Below are 24,009 nucleotides of genomic sequence, written 5' to 3' on the forward strand. Positions count from 1 at the left end.
ATTCAGGAAGATAAGAATAATTTCTTCTAAACATACAACCTGTGAAAAGGATTAAGAGTCCAATTAGAACCAGTCAGCACAGGGTATTTCCTGCTGAAAGGGGTCCAAGTTGAAGTCTTTGCTCTACATCGAGTGGGGCATGGTGTGTTAATGGTATTTACCATCAGGACAGTCCAGAGGTCCATGGTGGAAGTTGGTGGGTAACTGCACGAGGTGTACACAGGGCAGAGATCATGCTAACACAGCAATGAATAACACAGCAAAGCATTTTTACTTGCAAACAATTAGCACAATAGCAATTAGTGTTATTGGTTGGTCTCTGGAAACCATGAAGATGGTAACTCTTTACAGCTTTAGGTGGGATCCACATGCCACTGATGTGTGAGTGGAAGCCAGTTAAGACTTTAGAAACATCAGCAGAGTCGTTAGAAGCATATGCGCAACACTTTGTTTTTATAATGTCACACATGTCCCCATGAGATGTAGTTCTCTAATGCCATCTGATTTTTGTACAAGGCCTTTCTATTGGCATTTCCTCTGTGTTTAGTAGAGATCCCTTTAGCAGGGGTTGCTCATGACTGTGCTTTACTCTTTTCTTAACAGTTTTTAAATTTGTTGTGCTTCACCCTTGATCAGCACATGTTTATTTTGGGAATCCTTTGCAAGTACCATTCCTGACTTACTTGCGAGAAAACACCGTTAAGACTGACCCCAAACTTACATGTGCATCTGTAATAAATTTATAGGAAGCCACTGGCAGTCATAAAAATGACATGGGAACACGCTTGTGTTCCAATCGTAGATGAAACCCTGAGACTGGGTTTCCTCTGACTGGAATCCACCCATATTTGAGTATGTGTATCATTCCAAATGGGCGCTGTATAGGGGAAGTCTTGGGAACTATCTAGACACGTATCTTAAGAATTCCAGAAAAATAGAAGCTTGTCCCTCTGCATACAGGCCTAATGTTCTGACCAGGAAATAGAGTAGGACCCCCAGGGAACCTGGGAAGCAAGCCAGGTCAAGAAGCACCCACACTGCAGCTTAGATTTGCTGTTCTCCAAGCCCTTAGGTGTAACCATTTCCTTTCGCCAGGAGGCCTGAGTCCCTGAGGTTTGTCCCTGATACTCCCAGACAATTTGTACCATGGGAAAATGTGGGAGGTATGTTGCTGAGTGAAGAAGAGTGAAATTGCTAAGATTTAGGCAGGTGGAAATTGAATTCTTGAACTGAAAAGACCCCTGATGAGAGTAGGCTTAAGCCTCAGTTTGACTTTAGATGGAAACCAAAAGCAGAATCACAATAGTGTGAGCAGGTTTCCTCAAACTGGGCAAAAAACAAGGCAGCCATATTTCCTGGGGCCTTTGTCTCTGGTCACTTTTTTTTTTTTTTTTCTTTTTTTTTTCACACTGGACGGGCGGGAGAAGCGGGGGAAGAGGGCTGAGGTCGGGGGAGGGCAGGGCAGTGCAGATACAATTCCTGGAGCAACACTGACATCGTGAGGACACTTCTGGAAAAAGCCCCAGGGTTTCTCCTTGAGAGGAGAGATCCTGCTTGGTTTGGAAGGACTTGTCCTGTGGAATCCTTCCAGGAGGAGCAGGATCTCAGCTCCTTTTCCTGAGGAAAGGCCCAAGGGTAGGAGGTGGCCCAGGCAGCGCAAGACTCAGTCTGCAAGTGCAAGGCTGTCCAGACACAGGAAGTCCTGGGTGGAGTCTTAGGACCCTCCCAGTGTGGGAGGGACTGGAGGAAGCCGCCCAAAGTCGGGGCCTCCGGATATTGGCCTCTTTCCCTGCCCCTTCCTTAGGTCTTGAGAAAGACGGACACGTGGTGTCCGCGAGCCCGGGGGCCTTTAGGTCGGAGGAGCAGAGTACAGAGGGCAGGACAATGCCAGGTGGCTTAGGGAAAGACTCCATGCGCCTGCTGGAGTCTCAGGCACACCTGAAGTGCTGGCCTGGAAGAGATGTGGCACCCGGCCAGGCCCAGAAGGGCTAGAGCAGAGCTCCCACAGACAGATGGGGACCAGAATCAAGCGAAGAGGACTGAAGAGGAGCCGGCATTCTCAAAGTCCTTGTCTGCCGGCGGTGGCATTACCTGCCCTCGCCTCCCTACTTCATACTCGGCTGTCGTAGCAGGTACATTGTAAGGACCATGCTTCGTTCTAGAGATGCAGAAATTTTGAGTATGTTAGTATTCCAGTGAATATTTCATAATATTTTAAAAGCGTTAAAGCTGCAGATGAAGGAAGCTTGTTTGAACGCTCGAGGTACCAGGGAATTTGAACTTTGCTCCTCCTTAGAGTAGACGAAAGGATGATGGCAGTGCCATTTGGATTATTTCGTCTTACCGAAATTGAGTACCACTTATTGTCCACTTAATTGCTCAACAATTGAATGCTTTGCCAGCAGCAGGTAGATTTTGATAATTTCCTCAACTAGACATCTCTAGAGTTGCCCGGACTGTGGGAACTTAAGTCAGGTGGTACTGCACTGTTCTTGCCTGGTGTGGGCAAGGCCTGGGTTCCATCCCCGGCACAAAAAGAAAAAGAAAGAAAAGAAAAGGAAAGTAGAGTAAGCTAGAGAAACACTTCTAAGCACTCAGAAATCTGTACTGATATATGCAGGCGTACAAATGGTATAAATGAGTGCTAAAGACTTGGTGCAAACTATACCGAGGATGCATGCAGTTGTGTTTAAAGAGAAGCAGACATGTGGAGATGGCTATATCCAACGCCTTATGTGTGGAAAGCTTTTGAAGCGTTGATGATCAGGGTCCATGTTACACCTAGAGTGAATATGCGTTTCAATGAAATTCTCGGTCAACATATTCATGTCTGTGTTTGTACTTAACAATGATTGATCATTAACACACATTATTGAAAGATTATACCTTTGTGTAAAGAGTTTGCATCCCTTTCAAACTTTTCTTAGGATAGGCATGTGGGTGATGGATTTTGAGAAATATGAATTTCTTCTTGTTTTAAACCTACCTTTATGACCAATACATCTGCTAAATTTTGCTCCTTACTGATCTTGAGCAGGTACTTGAGCAGCCAGGGTGACTACTTGATTTTCAACAGTATACTTCACCCCGCTTTATTGAGGTATGATCGACAAAAAAATTGGCTATATTTAAGGTACACACGTCTTGATATATGTTTACATTGAGAAATGATGACCACAAACAAGCTAATTAATAGATCCCTTCCCTCATAAATACCTTTATGTGCACGTGTGGTGAGAACCCTTGAAAACTTAACAATTTTCAAGAGAAATGCCAATTTCAACCTTCATTTATTGAATTGTTTGCTCTACAGTTTACATGGAAAACTATAAAAATTCGTTGTGCGTTCTGAAAAGTATATGAACAAGGAACCCTAGTGTTCTGAGACATAGTACACAGTGCCTGTTTAATTTTCATATGAATTACACACTTATATATATATATCTCAGCATAGCAATGATTAGGTAAGGTAGGACTCGAGATTGTTGAGTCACGGTATTGTAGGTGTGTTATGTCCTGTGTATAAATTTTTAAACATTAGATGAGAACCTAATATTCTTTAATGAATGGGTCAATCAAGAAACTCTTTGGAACTATTGTATTGTCTAAAATCCAGATCTTGCAACTCTTTCACAATCATTTCCATCTACCCAGGAATCGAAAATGAAAATTTGGAGTATACAACATGATGCATATATAAATCCAAGTTAATTGTAAACTTAGCTTAGTGTATCACTATAAATATAGAACTGCGTGTACTGAAAGAATGGGAGTAATAATGCAAAGGGTTATTGGTGATTAGCACTTTTACTCTTGATCAGCATGTGGTGGTTTTCTAAATTCTGTGCAAGCACTGTGTCTTGCTTATGAGAAAACACTAAGACTGACTCCCACGATGTAATGAGTGGGACATGCATACATAATAATGCCATTAAAGGTCCTATGATGATTTGCATGAAGGGAATGTGCCTGTGTTCCAGTGCTAAGTGATGAAAGCACGGGACAAACTCATAACCTTCTCGACCCAATTTATGCAAGTTCAAGTGTATGTGTCACTCCAAGAGACACATAGTATGGGATTTGGATATGAGAACCATCTGGGCCCTTCTCTTAGGGTTCTAGCCACGAGTGCTTCCATTTGAACACACAAAGCCACAGGCTCAGGTCAGGGAATGGAGACCTCCCAGAGAAAATGGCATGAGACAAGTCACCTGACCTGGGGCATAGAAGTTTAATCCTCTGGGCTCTTACACGTGCATCAGTGTCTTATCCCTGCACTGATGAAAATTAATTGCTCATGGAAGCAGCTAGCACGCGGAGATGCTGGGAGTGAAGGCTGAAGGAAGAAGAGCAGCTCTGCCAAGGCTTGGTGGAGTGGAAAAGGAATTCCTGAGAAGCAAAGACCGGTTGATGCAGCTGGGCAGTGTGGGGCTCAGGTTGCCTTCCCAGGGAACCAGAAGGGGATTTCCCCCAAACAGGGCAAATACCTAGGCAGCTTTGTCTGCTGGCGCTTTTGTCTACTGGTGGCTGGCTTTTTTTCAGGTTGAGTGGGGGGGAGAAGAAGGGCCTGGGAAGCAGGGCTAAGCAGCTTTCCAGAGGCAGTACTGCCACCAAGAGGAAGTCCTTTGACAGAACCCCAAATTGTGAAGGAGCTCCATGAGGCCCAGCAGCTGAAACAGGTTGGGCCTTTTGTGAAATTGAGTGGACCTTGGTCCTGAGTAGGCCTCCTTCACTTCAGATCAGGAGCTCTGGACAAAGACAGGATGCCAGGGAAGAAGCTAACGAGTGGCAGGAGGTGGGCAGGGGAGGGACAGAGTGGGCAGCAGCCAGGTGGGTCAAGTATAGGATATCTCCCCAGTGAAGGCGAACCTAGAATGAATTGGTCAGATCCTACTTGTGGGGAGTCCGCGATTTGCCTTTGATAAGGGACAGAAATGGGTTATTTAGCTGTCGGCCTTGTCCTAAGGAAGATGAGACCCTTGAGGCTTGGGACATAACTGTTTGCTCCATGTTAGCGAGTATTGTTCTCTCTGCCTGCGACATCGTGATCACATAGCCACGATCCACAGGGAAATAGAAAGTTGGGACCAAAAAGGACCGTGGAGGTTTCTTTTGCAAGAGAGGCAGGGGAGAGGGGCCGGAAAGTGGCAAAATGTCCGCTGTCCAGGTTCAGCTGTAGCATGTAGGTTATTACTATTTTCTTTTTAGTTATAGAAGGACACAACACCTGTCTTTTATTTATTTTGTTGTGGTGCTGAGGATGAACCCAGGGCTTCACAGGTACTAGGCAAGCGCTGTACTGCTAAGCTACAACCCCGGCCCCTAGCACTTAGTGTTCTTAAGCCTCTGGAAAGATTGAAATCCATTCTCCAAGTCCTCACGAGGGCAGATGTTCACACTTTGACTTCGGGATGAAAAAACAAAATGGGAACTTCAGGATCAAACCATTCCACTTGGTGAATATAAGGAAAACAAAACTTTTGAAAAAAAGCCTACCTTGGTATGGGGATGTAGCTCAGTTGTAGAGTGCTTTCCTAGAATGCACAAGGTCCTGGCTTCAATCACCAGCACCACAGATAAATAAATAAATAAATAGCCTATCTTTCTCTTCTTACTACGTACATGAGTCATTGAATTTAACACAAACATGGATTCAAAAAAGTGAATGAGATACCTTCGAGCCAAAAAACTAACTTTGACACTTTCTAGAGTGCTTCTAACGGTTTGCCTTAAAGTTTTAACTTGTCCTTATCTAAAGCTGTGAGATGTTGAAAATACGGAAAGATTATATTTGAATTTTTTTTAAATCAGGAAACCAACATCATCACAACATATAATTGAGAAAATAGCATATTACAAGATGTATTTCTCCTAACAGATATGTGTACTTCTCTATCTATGCAAATTTTAAGCCCCTGAATTTTTATGCAAATATAATGCTATCTCGAAATTCTACTTCATAGAAAATTCCATTTTCTAGATGACATTTGATGAGGTTTGTGATATAAGACCTGAGAAAAGTGGTACAAGGAAAGCAACTGAAACTCTAAGCCTATTCCACAGATATCACATAAGTCCAAATTAATACCAAGACCTGACAACCTGTACACATGTGCCTGACGTATACAATTAACTAATAAATGTAACAGCAAAATGCAATAGATGGAAAATTTATTAAGCTTTTTAAAAATTTTTTTAGTCGTGGATGAACCTTTATTTTTATTTATTCATTTATATGTGGTGCTGAGAATCGAACCCACTGCCTCACACATGCTAGGCAAAGCTGTACTACCCCTTTATTAACCTTCTTGACTTAAGAGTATCATTTGACTGCTATACATTTGCTCTGTTTGTGGATTTCTTTTCAAGATGAGCGTTAGTCTTAGGATTTGAGCAACCATAAAGGAATACTGTAAGATTTACCCATAAGAAAACTATCACGTTTCCCATGATATTTAATGTTATTGGGAAGTACTTACCATCCAGTGTTAAGTCGAGGATTCATGGTACCACAGAGATGGCGAAATGAATCCCAATGTTATAATGCACCTCTTAAACAACAAAAAAAAAAGAATTTGCTGGGCATGGCGGTGCACGCCTGGAGTCCCAGGGACGTGGCAGACTAAGGCAGGAGGATCGCAAGTTCCAGGCCAGCCTCAGCAATTTAGGGAGGCCCCAGGCAACTTAGTGAGACCCTGTCTGAAAATAAAAGAAATAAAAGGGGCTGGAGATGTGGCTCAGTGGTTAATGCCTTTGGATTAAATCCAAGTACCCCAAAAGGAAACAAAACAAAACAAAACCAAAAAACCCCATGACACCAAACTCCGTGTATAGTATAATCAGAATTGATTTGAAAATATGGAAATGCTTAGTATATGTGTGCATGTGTGTGTTTAGCACTGTGCCAAGCACTGAGATGTAGGCTAAATCTATTTAATTCAATAACATGAGTTCTCATGAATAGTTGTTTGTTGCTTTTATAATATTTAAACAAAGATACTCACAAGCTGCTAGTAGTAGTTCCCTTCAGGAAAGTGGAAGTTGGGATCAAGTGTTTCAGTTAGTTCTTGATAAGTGGTGTATTTAAGACAGCATCAACACTTTTCTAATTTGAGGACCGATAAAGAACCAACGTGTGCAGTGCAGAAGTAATTGTTGGTAAGTTTTAATTTGTTGGCCATTTGAGAGTTTGAATATTTGTGTCTCTAACTGATGATGGAAAACAGGAGAATGCAAGACGCCCTCGTTTTAGAAGTCCTTGTCTGCTTGAGTGGGCATTACTTGTGACCTCTCTGCACTTCCTTATACATGGGTAATATATCTGCTTATTTTGTAAACAGGTATGCTTAATTCTAAGAAATGCAAAAGATGGGAGGCAAAATCAAACATATTACATATTCTGAAGAGTAGTTGATGATGTTTGCAAAGACCTCAAACTGAAAGTGGGGAAAGCTCATCTGAACACTTGAGATACAAGGTAAATGGGATTTCAAGTTGAAAAAGCATATATGTGGAGCTGGGTGCGGTGGCACACACCTGTAATCCCAGTGGCTCCAGAGGCTGAGGCAGGAGGATTGCAAATTCAAAGCCAACCTCAGCAATTTATCGTGGCCCTAAGAAACTCAATGAGACCCTGTCTCTAAATAAAATATTAGAGGGACTGGGATGTGGCTCAGTGATTAAGTATTCCTGGGTAAAATCCCTGATACCACTCCCCCCCCCAAAAAAAATACACACACACACACATGCGCGCGCACACACACACACACACACACACACACACACACACACACACAACGTAGGTAAGACATGAGAATACAATGGTCAATATTTTTTAGGTTTAAGATTTTCTTCCAGTTTTGGTTGCTGTACCATATACTGCAGGTGTAATTAAGTAATTACTTGAAAAGAAACCACTTTCTAGAATACAATATAGAGATTTCCAGGTAAAGATAATACATATTGATGTGGTAGCATGCAATTTATATAGATGGTATAGAAGTCTTTGTACAAAACTATGAGTATGAGGCCAATTTATAATGAAAGTGAAAATATGTAACATATATTTACTACATATAATGTATGGAACAATGAGAATCGTCTTTCATAATGACTTACTAAAAATGAGGACTTAAATTTTACATCATTTTGTCAAACTGCCCAGGAATCAAGAATGAAGATTTTCATGCAAATCATAATGCACAAACATCCACTTTTAATAGAAATTTGTTGTTGTGTAGGAATGTAAATCTAGGACTGTATTGAATGGACTAAAACAATTGAAAAATTTATCAGTGATCTTAATCGGTTTTCAGACAGTGCTTCACTTAGTGTATGACTGTTTTCTGAATCCTGGGCAAGCATCATGTCTTAGTTTTTAGTGACAAAATGATTTTAAGATTTCTCTTTAAAAGATAAATGATAGTCAGGCGTGGCGGCACACGCCTGTATTCCCAGCAGCTCAGGAGACTGAGACAGGAGGATGGCGAGTTCAAAGCCAACCTCAGCAGAAGGGAGGCACTAAGCAACTCAGTAAGACCTTTCGCCTTAAAAAAAAAAAAAAAAAAAAAAAAAAGATACAAAATAGAGCTGGGGATGTGACTGAGTGGCTGAGCACCCCTGAGTTTAATCCCCAGTACCTGCCCCTCATAAAAAAGAAAAAAATAGATCAATGGTAACACAAACATTCCCAAAGAAGTTACAGAAAGCAGTTCCAGTGTAATGATATGAGGAAAGTGCTATGTTCCAATGATAAAAGAAACCACCGGACAAAACTTTTGAGTAACCTCTGGCTGGAATAGATTCTGCCATGCAGTACAGATAGCCAAGAGAGCTATCCAGGTACCTAAGGCCCCAGCCACATGGCTGCCAGCAGTCCAACACATAAGATCTAGGTCTTTATCCAGAAAATGCAGAATTCCTTGGGACATTCAGAGATGAGCCAGGCAAGGATACATGGATTGGTACCCAGGGATGTCCTCCTGGCCTTGAATTTTCAGCTTTTTCTGTTTAGGTCCACATTCTTGAGACTTGGGACAGCTTTGAGCTGAAAATCTAGCTGAGCTGTGCCCAGACCTAACTCACAGAAATTGAGATAATAAATGTTTTGTCAAGCTATAAGAAAGGTAGTGACTTGTTACAATGTGTTGCTTACACATGGGGCGGAGGAGAAAACCTGAAACTATGGACTGAATGTTTGTGTTCCCCCAGAGTTCACATTGTTGAAACCAATGTGATGGCATTTGGAGCTGGGATTTGGAAGCTAATTAGGTTGAGATGAGGTCATTAGGGGAAAGCCTCCCTGCTGGGATTATTGTCCTGAGGAGGAGATGAAGGGACCAGAGCTTTCTCCTTTGGCCACATGAGAATATAAGAAGTTGTCCATTTGAAAACCAGGAAGAGGTTCCTGGCCAGGACCTGAATTGACCAGTACTTCGTTCTAGGAATTTCCAGGCTCTGGAAATATAAGAAATAAACTTCTAGTGTTTATAAATCACTTAGTGTATGGTATTTTGCTATGGTAATGTGAACTAAGATGCTTAGAATTAGGTTTATAAAAATACTAAATCTGGGCTGGGGTTAGGGCTCAGTGGTAGAGAACTTGCCTGGCATGTGTGAGGCACTGGGCTTGAGTCTCAGCATCAAAAAGAGAGAAAGAGAGAGAGAGAGAGAGAGAGAGAGAGAGAGAGAGAGAGAGACAGAAATAAAAAGGGAAAGGAATGAAAGAAAGAAATTGTGTCCATCTACAACTAAAAAATATTTAAAGATTTAAAAAAATACTAAATCTGGTTTACTTCAAAAAAGATAGTGTAGGAGATTTAGTTTATTTTTTATTTTTATTCTTTACTTTTGAAGATTCAGTTTTATAACTTTAAAAGATATATATGAGTGGGCACAATGATGCATGCCTGTAATACCAGCTACAAGTTTGAGGCCAGCCTCAGTAATTGAGCAAGGCCCTAAGCAGCTTAGTGAGACCCTGTTCCAAAACCATAAAATAAAAGGGGCTGAGGATAAGGCTCAGTGTTTAAACACCTCTGGGTTCAATCCCCAGTATCAAAATAAATAAACAAATTTTTAAGAGGACTAGGGATATAGCTCACTGGTATAGCACCCCAGTTCAGTCCCTTGTACCAGCGTAAATAACATAAATATATAGAAAAGTGAAAACGTCTAAATTCAGTGTGATGACATAAGTGGAAATGGAAAGATATATATAACATAATGAGTTTGACAGAGTGTGTATGTATATTTGCACCTCCAGGTTTAACATAGATAGGACACTGATGAGCAAATAAATTGGTCATGACAAATTTCTGTGTGCGTTTTCAATATATTTTTTAACAAATACAGGTTGACTGCAAAATGTATGTGTGATGAAATTTCATTGAACTCTCTCTCTTAAAAAAAAGAAAATATATATGTACATTTCCTTAGCAAAAGCATGGAACAAATTTGTTGCACTTATTATGTGTGAGTGAAATAGATTTTAAATGACATTTGTTATCATCATATATATGGAGTATGAGTTTTACAAATAATAATCATGATTAATTCATTAAACAAACAAAATAATTTCTTCAATATCTAAAAAACACATTCAAAAATAAAGAAAGGTTTGGGCGAGATGCATATATAATCTGGAAAATAATATAAAAATATTAAATAGAAAACCCATTTTATGAATAGGAAGCATTTATGTCTGCAAGAGAAAGAAAAGTGACGGAATAAAAATTGTTTTTCTGGGGCCAGGGACATAGCTCAGGTGATAAAGTGCTTGCCTTGCATGCTCAAGGACCTGGGTTCCATCCCCAGCACCACACGCACACATGAAAAAATTGTTTTTATGTATAAAAGACAGAATCATGAAAATTGATTCATTTCTAATTAATTCTCTCCTGTTTTGGACATTTTTGAAATGCCATGTGTCACCTTTATGTATCTGGGGAAATAAAGCTATTCTTCTAGGAAAAAGTTAAATTTGAAAATGATATTAAGGATATGAGCCCATGTGAAGAAATTAATGCATTAAAGATATAGGAAAATATTAGATTCGATATGATCCAACGTGTATTTTTATTTTATTTTTTAATTTCCTGTGGTACTAGCGATTGAACCCAGGGCCTCTCACATGCTATGCTTCTACTCTACCGCTGAGCTACACCCCCAGCCCCAACATGTATTTATAAAAACCTATGCATATGAAAAAATAAACATCCACTAAGTGAGCATGTCTGTTGGCAGAATTACATAGTTTATGTAAATGTGTGTAAGAGTACATTACTCAGCAAATATGTATGAAAAGTGTCATTAAAAATGCACATAAAGGGCTGGGGTTGTGACTGGGCGGTAGAACACTTGCCTAGCATATGTGAGGACTGGGTTCGATTTTCTGCACTGCATATAAATAAATAAAATAAAGGTCCGTCAACAACTGAAAATGAAAATAAATACAGTAAAGTAATTGTGTCCATCTACAACTAAAAATCTTTATCAAATGTACGTAAAAAGTCAGGTGTGGTAACCCACTCCTGCAATCCCAGAGACACAGGTAGCTGAGGGCAGAGGATCATAATTTCAAGTCCAGATTCAGCAACTTGGTGAGACTTTGTCTCAAAATTAAAATAAATAAATCAATAAAAAGGACCTTTTGTGGCTCAGTGAGGAAGCACCCCTGGGTTAAATCCCCAGGACAAAAAAAAGTACATAAAATAAAATGTATTTCTACCTGCCAATCAGATGTTGGAAACAACACAAAAATGCAAAATGTAACATGAATGTGAATGTCCAATCATCTGGTCCTAAGATTCACTTGAAACAGAATAATCTTGTTCTACAATACAGAATTGTAAGTTAGCTGCTGTTGCAATGAGAGTGATATAAATATGGGGAAAATAACTGCATCAATTGTTTGGTTTAAAAAATAAACAGAAAGGTACATTTGGTACCCTATGTAGGACATGTCATAAACCAATAGAGCTACATAGGCTGTAAGAGATGAATCCCAGAAGTTGAGCCAAATACTGGCCTTCTACCAACTGCAAAAGGGGTAGTTATGCCTTCTAGAAAATGGAGGGCAACTCCCTGGGAAGTCACATGAGTAGAGATGGCACCCCCCATCTCTAGATGGGGGCCTAGAATTTCCAACATTTTCTTCTCCCCATTAGTCCTGAAATCCTAAAGTACACACCTTTTGTCCAAGACTCTGCCTTTCAAAAGTGGATACAGCCACATTCTCATAGAAGACAAACAGAACAGGGACAAATAAGGATAACTGTATTCCTTTGCAATGGTAGACACCTGGGAGGGGCAAAGGCCTATCTTCCCTTAGGCTGAATTTCATGTGGTTGAGGTATACCAGATACTCCTCTTAAAGTCCAAGCAAAGAGTGAATTTCCTTTTGTATATTTGGATCAGGGAAGGTTCCCCACATCTTTGATTAGGGAAAATGACATATTTAATCTTTGAATCAAACCATCCTAGTTAGTGTTACAAAAAAAAAAAAAAAACAAAAAAAACAAAAAACAAGGAAGCCGGGTGCAGTGGTACACTCCTGTAATCCCAGCAGCTCTGGAGGCTGAAGCAGGAGGATCGCGAGTTCAAAGCCAGCCTCAACAATTTACTGATGCCCTAAGCAACTTAGTGATACTCTCTCTAAATAAAATATGAAGAGAGCTGGGAATGTGACCCAGCGATTAAGCGCCCTTGAGTTCAATACCAGGTACACACACACACACACACACACACACACACACACACACAATAAAAATTAGAAATGAAGAAGAAAAGGGAAATGGGAAAAGTCTGTCTTTCTCTGCTTATTTCATGTATGATTATCCTAACTTGTGTGCAAATCATGGATTCTGAAAAGTGAATATGTGCAAGTAAAGTCTTCCAACCAAACTATTCACAGTACACATTTGGAGATAATTTTTCTTTCTCCTTTATAAACAAGAAAGGGCAAATTAATTATTTCTTCATATATATTAGAGCATTATGCTCAATGTATATTGTAAGGATACGACAACTGAAAGCAAAGCCAGCATTGAGTTTATTTTTATATTGAAGACTGTTTAATCATTAGCCTTGACTAATTTTCATTTCTATAACATTTGTATTTGACAAGTTATTAACCTATGGGTATATATCAGTTACAATCTTGAGAAAATTTGGGTGATTCACTCTGTGTAAGGATCTCCATATATGCATTTTTTATTTTAACATTTTTATTTTTTATAAGTACATTATAATTGTATATAGAAGTGGGAATCATTATGCCATATTTATACATGCATATAAAATAATGTGATCAATCTCATTCCCAGTAAGTTCTCTTTCCCTTCCCTCCTCCCTTCCCCTGATCTACTTTTCTGCTGAGCTCCATTCTATCATTATGATTATTATTGTTTTAATTAGAGCATTATGATTATATACATAATCCAGATTCATTGTGGTATATTCATACATGGACAAAGCATAATTTTATTCCTTAGAACTTCCTATGCCCCCCCCCTTCCTCTCTCTCAATTGCTTCTACTCCTTTGGTCTCGCTTCTCTTTTCCTGGGATTCTGTTTTTGGTTTTGTTTTCATTCCTTATTTCTCTCTAACTTCCACATATGACAGCAAACACAGGACCCTTGATTTCTGAGTCTGGCTGACTTCCTTAGCATGACGTTCCGTCCATTTGTTGGCAAATCCGATAATTTCGTTCTTCTCTATAGCTGAGTAAAACTCCATTGTGTATCTATACCACGATTTCTCATTGAAAGTAATTGTTCAAAGGTCATGACATCCAGTATTCACTTTATACAATGTGTGAAGGTTTCAAATATTCAAAAGCAGGGCGTACCCTGGAAATCAAGAAACTGAAGTATACTTCCCAGGGTTTAATATAGCTTTCAGTATTAGATTCCATTTCGCTAAACATTACGTGTAGTTAGTTCTGTTTATGTGTGGAAAGGAAATAGTCGCTTATTTTGTTTATTTATTTTTCCTGTACTGGGGATTGAACCCAGGACGTTGTATCACTGGTTTACATCCCAGGCCTTTGTGCTTTTCATTTTGAGACAGGGTCTCTCTAAGTTGCTGAGGCTGGTCTTGAACTTGTGATCCTCCTGCCTCGACCTCCTGAGTGGCTGGGATTACAGGTGTGTGCCTTAGTGTTGGCAAAAGTCAGTTTTTACAGTGAAGAAAACAGAGTCTTTGGTTTAATTTCTAAGATACAAAAAAACCGATCATCTGAAGGATAGTTAATGACATGTGAGGTGACCTTGTGATGTAAGTGTGCTAGCAGGAAAAAACTCAAAACCCAGGAAATGACCAAACCCGTGGGAATTCTCTCTTTCTCTCACACACACTCATGCAAACATTGAACTGAAATGGATTTAGGAGAGAGAGCACCAAGATCAAAATACAATGCTTGTTGCCATGGGCTGCTCAGCCTTTTCTCTGGGGTGAGCATTTGCCGAGATTATCTCAGGTACATAGAGTACCTCTAAAAGAGGCAAGGGTTCTGGGTCCCTGATATCTTAAAGTCCCTGGAGGAGACTGGTCAGGCCCGTAAGGAGTGTTCATCAGCAGAAGGCTCAGCAGCGAGCAGAGAGAACGGCATTTACTAACATGAATGAACTGTTAGGTCCCCAGCCTCAAGAGTCTCATCTTCCTCCAGGAGAGGCCCACAGCTGTATGAATAACCCATTTTTGTCCCCTTACAGAATCTGAGAAAAGGGTGGGTTCCACTGGTGACCAGGCCTTCACACAGGGCTCTATTTTTTTATTTTTATTTTTGCAGTGCTGGGGATCGAACCCAGGGCCTCATGCTTGCAAAGCAAGCACTCTACCAACTGAGCTATCTCCCCAGCCGCAGGGCTCCAGCTAAAAAGCTGTAGTGTCACTGCCTGCTGTCACCTTCTGGGCTCAGGACATACCTCCTGGCTTTCTCCATCTTTGGTCGCCCTCGTGTGTGCGTATCTGCATTCCTACTGATGTACTAGAATTTATTCGATGTGCCACGGTGGCACACACTTGTCCTCGGGGCCTCCTTGCTCCCGGCAATGGGACACCAGACTTTTGAGGGTCTTTGGGACTCTGGGAGGCATAGCAGCGCTGTTAGATGTCACCTGGAGTGAGATGCTCCTCACCCTGGCACTCCAGCACGGCTGATGCGGGGGGCTCAAGCCCCAAAGTACAGGCGCACCTTGTGCCCCCCTAACTGCTTTATGGTTCAAGGGACAGGGACGGGACACAAATGTCCAGGAGCTCTCGTAGGTCCTAGTGGTTCCCTGCGTTCCCGTCGGCGTGAGAGGAAAGCAAAGCCCTGCCCCAGTCCTGGCCCCTGAAGGTCAGGGACCATCCCGACGTTGACTTTACCACACTTTTCTAAACCGCTAGATCTTGTGGAAATTCACAGCAACAGCTTTGGCTCTTGACAAAGCCTCCTCATGATTTCAGTGTGGTTCTAAAACACCCTGCCCCAGAAAGAGGCAAAGGTGCGAGGAAACAGGGCTGCCTTGCATTTTACCCGCTTCAAAGAAATTCGCTTACCATGTATGACCCACTGAACGTTAGCCATCCTTTCTTTTCAAGAATGCCCTTTCCAGTAGACTGTGGCTTGGCGATAACCCTCTTTAGTCGACATCAGATCTGTAGCATCTTCGTTTTCAAGTTTTCCAATACAAGCCTAGTTCTCAGGAATCTGTGCTGGAGAAAAAGAAATTGCCGCATCTCAAAGCTGGCATAAGCCCACCTGGGGCCGTTCGACCCTTGGTCCTTGACCTAGCTCGGTTTCCAGGCTTCTGTGGTGTACTCCATTTTCTGGTTCACATAGTAAGCCAAAAGTTACCAAAATGGCATCCTTCTTTTTAAATGTCCTCAGTTGCTTCAACCTGATGCTCAAGGTAAATACTCATATTTAGTTATTTTCATTTAAGGATCTCAGAGTCAAGCCCTGTGTAGCTTTTTGGGGGGTGGAGTGGGGTGATGCTTGGGATTGAAGCCAGAGACACTTCACCACTGAGCTACATCCCCAGTTCTTTTGATTTTCAGACATGGTCTCACTGAGTTGCTGAGCTGGCCTCAAATTTGTGATCCTTCTGCCTCAGCCTTCTCAGTCCCTACTGTGTGTGCAACTGTGCCTGGAGTGTTATTATGTGATTTCTTATTTCAATTGGACGACTGCTATCAAATGTGATTTCCCGAAGTAAACTAAGAGTAGTATTCACCCTAGTCAGAATTCCACAGTCTCGATGATAATGCTGGTCACATCTTTCTGCTTTCCCTGCGTTTACCTAAACATTGACACGTTTTAATTTCTATGTATGTACATGTTTTACCAAAATTCAGTACTGTAAGAGAAGAGGTTGTCTCTTCTCTTATCCTTTTTCCCCTTTTTACTTCAGGAGCATTTTGGCATACACTTTAATTATCCAAAGGCATGATTTTAAGCTATGAAAATAATTTTTGATTCATAAAAAAGTCACTTTTTTCCAACACGGAATATTTAACTAATATAGAATTCAGAGAGGTGGGAAAAAAGTGACCTATAATTTTACAATAATCCAGATAATAAGATATGCTGAAATTTTACTTCTGCTGGCTATCTTTATTTCTTTCTCTGTATCTGCTCTTTTCCTGCACTTCTTTCTGTCTCCAGTGTGGGCTACAGAGTCCAGCAGTCCTTCTTTGTGAGACCCGGTTATGTTCTGGCATGGAGAATTCTGGCAGGATTCCAGAAATACGTCAGGATATTTATTTAATTCGATCTACGCATGTAGCTCCATCCTTGGCCAAATAACACTGATTTTAAGAACGTCCAGGAAGAGCAATGGAAATGGTTGGTAAATAGCCATAATGAATATTGTAATAGTATTCTATCTATAATTAAACCATGTCAGGTTTGTTTTTGGTGGGGGGTACTGAGGATTGAACCCAGGAGCTCTTTAGCACTGAGCTACGTCCTCAGCCCTTTTCATTTTTTACTTTCAGACGGGGGCTCACTAAATTGCCTAGGCCGGCCTTAAACTTGTGATCCTCCTGACTCAGCCTTGACAGTGATTGGGATCACAGACCTACACTACCATGCCCAGCTTAGCATTTTTAACATTTTTTCTTATTGAAACACTGGAACTTGAATGTGATTCCTTACCGTACAATTTATGTGCTCTTTTTGACCAAAAATGTCCTTGACTCTATAGGTATCTGGAAAGAAACTGAGCCTTCCTGAGACCTATGTCTCCATTGGTGTCCAGCCTCAGTGACTTAGCAAGACTCTGTTTCAAAATAAAAACAAGGCCTGGTGCCATTTCACATGCTTGTAATCCCAGCGGCTCCCAAGGCTGAGGCAGGAGGATCGCAAGTTCAAATCCAGCCTCAGCAACTCATTCAGTCTCTAAGCAATTTAGGGAGACCCTGTCTCAAAATAAAAAGTAAAATCGGGCTGGGGATGTGTTTCAGTCCTTTATCCAGTACAAAAAAGTACAAAAAAGAAAAAAGTGGGTATAGTCTGCTTTTATTTATTGCTCTTACACCTGGACAGTTTTCATACGTTCTCTTATATATTCCTATAATTATACAGGACCTTTTATTTTATTATTTTTGTCCTAGGGATTGAACCCAGGGGCACTTTACCACTGAGCTACATCCCCAGTTCCTTTTAATTTTCTGCTTTGAGACAGGTTCTTGCCAAGTTGCTGAGACTGCCCTCCAACGTGGTTCTCCTGCCTCAGCTTCCTGAGTCGCTGGGATAACAGGTTTGCTCCACCACACCTAGCTAGACATGATAATTTAATTTTTTTCATTTATACTGCTAATGATAATTTGATTTTTTTCATTTATACTCCTAATGCTTTCATCCCATTTTTCCTTGTTCATTTCCTGCAGCACTCTATGGAGTAGAATTGTAATTGAGTAGGCTTTTATTTTCATAGCTGAGAAAGGCATTCTTTTGCTGTTTCCTCATTGACCATACATTGAGATGGAGGTTTCCTAGATACCCAAAGTACACTGAGTGTGTCAGTGCCCTAATTGTTCCTTTCCATGTGTCCGTGCCCTTGAAGTGTGAATTTTTGCTCCTTCCATCAAAAGCTTGAGTCTGAGCCTGGTATGGTGGCACATGTAATCCCAGCGACTCGGGAGGCTGAGGCAGGAGGATCTAGGTTGGAAGCCAGCCTCAGGAATTTAGCCAGACCCTGTCTCAAAATAAAAAATGAAAAAAGGACTGGAGATGTAGCTCAGTGGTAGAGTGCTCCCAGGTTCAATCCTGCATACTGAAGAAGAAAAATGTGGAGTCTGTCTATGGTAAGCCAGTTCTCGATGCAGGCCTGGGGAGTCTGGTCTGTGTCCACTGTTTCCTTGCAGACTTGCGACCAGGGTGTGAATACACTCAGGCGAGGCTCCTGGAGGGTGAGGTACTTGGGGAGGAGAAACTAGAGGTCTCCACAGTGAATTTACCCCCAACAGGGAAGAGGCAGGACTAGCAGAGCTGCCAGTGTGGCCCAAAGCTAGCTGATGACAGATGCTTGAGAATCCACCCGAGGCCTGGAAGACAACAGCATACTTGGAGATCTGTGATAAGTTCTTGTTTCTAAGCCAAGTTGAAAAGTGCTGTTTCGTACAGCATGACAAATGGATAACGATAATCTGATTATGGAAATTCCTGTCTTTTCATGGTTTCATAACAATTTGTATCACGGATGGTATTGAGTTTTACCAAATATTTTTGAGTTTTCTGCACCTATTGAGATGACCATATACTTTTCCCTTTTTTTTTTTTTGAAAATCAGTGAGTGACAATTAATTATTCCTTTTACAAGTTATCCTCCCTTGTGCTCATGAGATGGATACAACTTGGTCAATTTACTTTCTTCTACAAAATTCTGAATTCGATTTACTAATATTTTAGAATTTTTATATCTGTATTCATAAGTGGGTGTCTAATTTTATTTGCAGTCACATTCTTTTTTGGGGGTGAGGAGGGCACCAGGCATTGAACCCAGGGGTGTTTAACCACTGAGCCACATCCCAGCCGTTTCTCTTTTTCATTTTGAGAGGGCCTCACTAGGTGCTCAGGCTGCCCTCAAACTTGCAGTCCTCCTGCCTCAGCCTGCCAAGTCACTGGGATCACAGCAAGTTGCTGGGATCACAGGTATGTGCCACTGTGCCCAGCTTCTGTTTTTCTGTTGTTGGGATTGGTTTCTTTCTTCTTCTTCTTCTTTTTTCCAGCACTGGGGATTGAACCCAGGGGGCTTAACCACTGAGCCCCTTTGATTTTATATTTTGAGACAGGGTCTCACTAAGTTGCTTAGGACCTCACTAACTTTCTGAGGCTGGCTTTGAACTCATCATCCTCCTGCCTCATCCTCCTGAGTCCCTGGGATTACAGGTGTGGGCCAGGGTGCCCGCCCATGGCTGGCTTATGTAGTTCCATTCTATGTCTGATTTGGGTACCAAGGCTCAGAGTATGTTAGAGAATGATTTAGTTCTGTTTCCCCTCTAAAACATTTAAAGATCGGAGTGATCTTTTGCTTCAAAGATCATAGGATAAATCAGTAACCATGTAGTATATAGGCGCTTGCTTTGGGACAGAATTACAGCATAAGTAATTTGTAATTGTTGTAGTTCCTTTTAGGTTTTTTTCTGTCTTGTGCTCTTTGCCATCTGTAAGGAAATGCCAGAATGCCAGACAAGCTGGTGCTCTACTTATTTCTCTAAGCCCATGGATTTTATTACATTCTTTATTTTAGTTGTAGATAGACACAATACCTTTATTTATTGATTTTTATAGGTTGCTGAGACTCAAACCTAGTGCCTTACACGTGCTAGGCAAGTGCTGCACCACTGAGCCACATCCCCCCCACCCCCAAGAGACTTTTTAACCTGGAGATTTTTTTCTCCTGCAAATTCTTTGATATATTAAAGGAGAATATTTCATCTTTTATATTTTGTTTTCAGTAGAGGGAGATGAAGAAGTATTCGATGTTAAAGCGGACCATAAGCAAAAATGAATTAGATCTGAAACACCAGTTTAAATATGTTTTTAATATCTGTTAAGTAATATTTGTCATTTGTTTCAATGAAATAGTTCCATGTTTTCTGAGAAAGTTCCAAGCAATAACAGCATTACTTTCCAAATGAGAAGAAATAGAAAGTAAAATGAAATAGAAATTTTAAAAATCAGGGTCACAGAACTCATAACAGGAGAAAGTGGCTCCATTCCAATGTCAAAAGGTGAATTATGGGACAAACTCTGAACAAATTTGATCGGGATTTATATGTATTTGGAAAACATCCTGTTCAGGGCTGGGTTGTGGGGGTTGTGGCTCAGTGGTAGAGCGCTTGCGTCTCACTTGTGAGACCCAGGGTTCCATCCTCAGCACCACATAAAAATGAGTGGTTAAGTGCTCTTGGGGTCAACCCCCTAGACCCCAAAATAAGCACATGAATAGAGAGGGGATATAGACCTCAGGCACAACACTCCCTTAGTCCCTGGGAGCCTCCCTGTGAATCCCTACAATCTACCTTCTCCCTGGCACCCCCTCCCAAATGTAACAATTGAGTTTTCAAATGTGTCCTTTTTATTTTTTTTCGTGTGTGTGTGTGTGTGTGTGTGTTGCTGTTCTGGAACTCAGGGCTTTGCACGCCAGATCTCCTGTTGATATCACATGCCCACCAAGAGTCAGAGGGGAAGACAGAGAATGTTAGGTGATGTGGGGCTGAACGCCAGGAAGCCACAGTGCCTGGAGTCTATCTCAGCTGAGTTTTCCCTTGGTTCTTCGAAAGGCCTGAGTAGAATTACAGCCTGGAGCTGAAAGCTGCTTCCAGTCCTCAAACCATGAGTCCAATTGTCCTGAACCCCTGTGTTCCCCTGTTGACAGGGCCTTCGCCAAGTCCAAAGGGTCTCTGCTTCTCGGCACAAGCTGATTTTCTGGCCCCGAGTCAAAGAGCACTCCTGAGTTCACTAAAGAGCAGGGCTTTGTGGCCCACTTCGCTCATCCCAGCAATGTGAGAGGCCAAGGCAGGAGGATTGCAAGCTTGAGGCCAGCCTCAGCAACGAGTAAAGCCCTGAGGAATTGAAGCCTCTGTCTCAAAACAGTAAGTTAACAGGCTGTGTATGTGTGGGTGGTACTGGGATTTATTCCTGGTGGTTAGGCATCCCTGTATTCAATCCTTGGTCCAGAAATTAAAATCAATAACTAAAAAGGCCTATGTGGAACATTTGGTTGAAGAAAAAAAGAACAAAAAACATAGAGACCTGTTTAGTAATGAGACAATACTGTAAGCCATTTGATAAAATATAATTTATAAGGAAAAATTGTACAAAAAAAAATTTGAAGACAGATACCCCATGAAGTCAGGGTCAGTAGTACGAGCCTATTTCATGCCATAGGAAAATGTTTTCATATTTAATGAGAAAAAGAGAAATGGATGCAAAAGTAAGTATGAGTATCAGGCCGGCCTCTGACTTCACATGAGAAACTATGCCCTCCCATTGGGTTCATAAGGCTAGAAACACGAGGAATCCTGGATGCCTCCTTGTGTTGGTACACAGCCAGCTGGCAGACCCCTTGCATTGGCGAGTTGTTTCCTAGAGAAGGCCTCTTCCAGCTGCCCAGCTTCTTCAGTTGTCTTCTCACATCCAAGGACTTTATCCTCCCCAGGAGAGAATTTGATGTTCCAGGAACGCCAGAGCCTGTACCACTGAGTCAAGGAAGTGACACCTGAATGGACAAGATCCTGGGGAAGAATAAGTTCCACCAGCACCCCAGTCCTCATGACAGAAGAACATATTCAGGCCCAGTATGGTTTCTGATGAGTCCCATACTGGAGGCTCAGTGAGGAAGGTGGTCTCAGGATCGAGGCCAATGTGAGCCACATGCAAAATGCTGTCTCAAAATTTTAAACTTTTCAATGATTTCAAATTCCAACTCCAAAGTCCAAAATAAAAGGCATCCTGCACAGCTTGTTCCATCCCAGAGGGCAGAAGAGAAGGCAGCCATGTTTCCTGGACCCTTTCTCTCTGGTGGCACTTTTTCAGACAGGAAGGGCGGGAGAAGAACCCTCAGGACCAGGGCTGGTGGCCGTGTCTACAGCTCTACTGCCATCGTGAGGACACAGTTTCCAGACACCCAGCGCCATGAAAGCCTCCTTCCCAGGAGGCCTAGCGGTTGGGAAGACCTGGGCAGCATGGAGTGGCAAGAGGCTTGGGCTCCCACTGGGCCTCCTTGCCTTCTCCTAGGACCCTGAGGGACCCCTGGACACTGGTGTTCTGGCTCCACATAGAACTTGCAGAGCTAGGGGCCCGGAGTGGAATGGCAGCGGCCAGGAGATCCTCCCACAGGAAGTCCTGGGGCTGGGCCTGAGTGCTAGGCTGTGGAGACTGGACCTGAGGGGACTCTTAAAAGGATAATGCAGGCACTGTGCATACTAACTTCTTGTTCAGGGTCCTTGGAGCAAGAGATAGATTGGTCGGGCTGAGGGATCCTGGAGATGGGGCTCAGTCAGTCCGGCCCGGGGTCCTAGGGTTCCTGGATGTTGTCTCAAAATGGCGGCAGCCAGGTGTAATGAAACCTGTAGGTACTGTAACAGTGAACTTCCAGGCAGCAGCAGGCAGCTGGTGCTCCACTGGCAGTTGGCGATCAGTTTGCTGACTGTTGTCAGACGATCGGGAGGTGAACCCCGAGCGGTGGATATTGCATAGGAGTAAGGCAGGCGATGGACAGGCAAGAGGCAGGCAAATGGCAGATGATAGACGCCTGACAGTGAGCAATCTGTTCTCAAAAAAGGCGTCGATATACTGGCAGACTGCAGGTCATCACAGCAAACAAATGGTTAAACACCAGGGGATAACCAGCAAAAACTGCCTGACATATCAGTATTTCAATCATAAATGAATCTTGCTGTGATTCACCACTGCAGACTAACAAAATCATATGAGATCCAAAATCATATGCAGAATGAGAAGTGGGTCTAAACAACCTTAGTTAGGTACCAGGTAAGAATGGTTACTAACATCTAGACACTCCTTCTCTGATAGAGTACATGGTCCAAGAGAAATATGACCGAAAATGAGAATATTTTACATGATATAAGAATTGCCATTTAGTGTTGCCAAACATGCTGTGCTAATCACCTGTTGATGGGTACAGAGTTGGGTGTTCCCACGGGAGAAACTTTTCCCACATGACGTGGAATCTCAGCTTAAAATGAAGTCTGTTTGTTCATTCTCCATATAGCCTGGCCATAACATTCCCACCTTTTTCTGGAAACAATCAAATGCTTGATTTATCTTTTAAATTAGGTCAGGCTTTGTAATGGCCGTGCATATGCATTAATTTGACCAACAAAATATGTTGTCTTAGCATCTCAGGCCTTATAGCATAGTTTAAGCAAGAGAAAAAAACATGATTAATGATTAGCATTTTTTAGTCTTTTCGTTAGAGGGTGGTTGGGGTCTCTGAGGGATGTCCATTTTTCTGTTGTCTTCACTCATATGTGATGAATCCATGTTGTGAGTAAGGTCCCTTCCACTCCAGAGGGGAATTAATCCTTCTCTCTGGGACCATTTGACCTAGACATAGTCTCCTGGCTGGAATGGGTATTGGAAACCAATGGTCTCTTGGGGCTGGTTCTCTCCTAAATTGAACCTGTTGGATAGGCTTAGCAACAGGTTAGAGTAGGAACAGGTTATCTTGGTAAGGGTGTAGGAAAGGGCTCTGGAACACTAACATTTTCATCTCTCAGAGGTGGTTTCCAACTCTCTGGACCCAAATCAGCCTCCATTTTGTGTTTTGACTCAATTACCTACTACTCTCACTGTAATTTTATGTCCCTTCTAATTTTAGGAACTTGTTACTGCTGTAGGGAAAAGGGCGATGACAGCACTTGCTGCTTCTAGCTGAGAGGGGTGACATGGGGTGGGACAAGCAGTTTGGAGTCCCCTTTTAGAAATCGGGTCCATCAAGGAGTAAAAGTCTGGTTCAGGAGGTGGAAGAGCTAAGAAGATCTCTCCATAA

General features: G+C 41.9%; 1 protein-coding gene across 6 annotated transcripts in view; it reads left to right on the top strand.

Annotated features, from left to right (window-relative positions):
• Positions 1–1,717: 1,717 nt before the first annotated feature.
• LOC306650612 (uncharacterized protein) overlaps positions 1,718–24,009 on the top strand; it is a 219,032-nt gene continuing 196,740 nt past the window's right edge. For 2 of the 6 annotated variants that reach the window (XM_079122704.1, XM_079122703.1), the window contains exon 1: positions 1,718–2,132. The gene's annotated coding sequence lies outside the window, so the exon portion shown is untranslated. The remainder of the gene's footprint in view (positions 2,133–24,009) is intronic. The other 4 variants (XM_079122702.1, XR_013760968.1, XR_013760969.1 and 1 more) reach the window with 4 other exon arrangements.

The sequence above is a fragment of the Sciurus vulgaris genome (assembly GCF_902686455.1).
Source record: "Sciurus vulgaris genome assembly, chromosome: X".
Classification (NCBI taxonomy): Eukaryota; Metazoa; Chordata; class Mammalia; order Rodentia; family Sciuridae; genus Sciurus; species Sciurus vulgaris.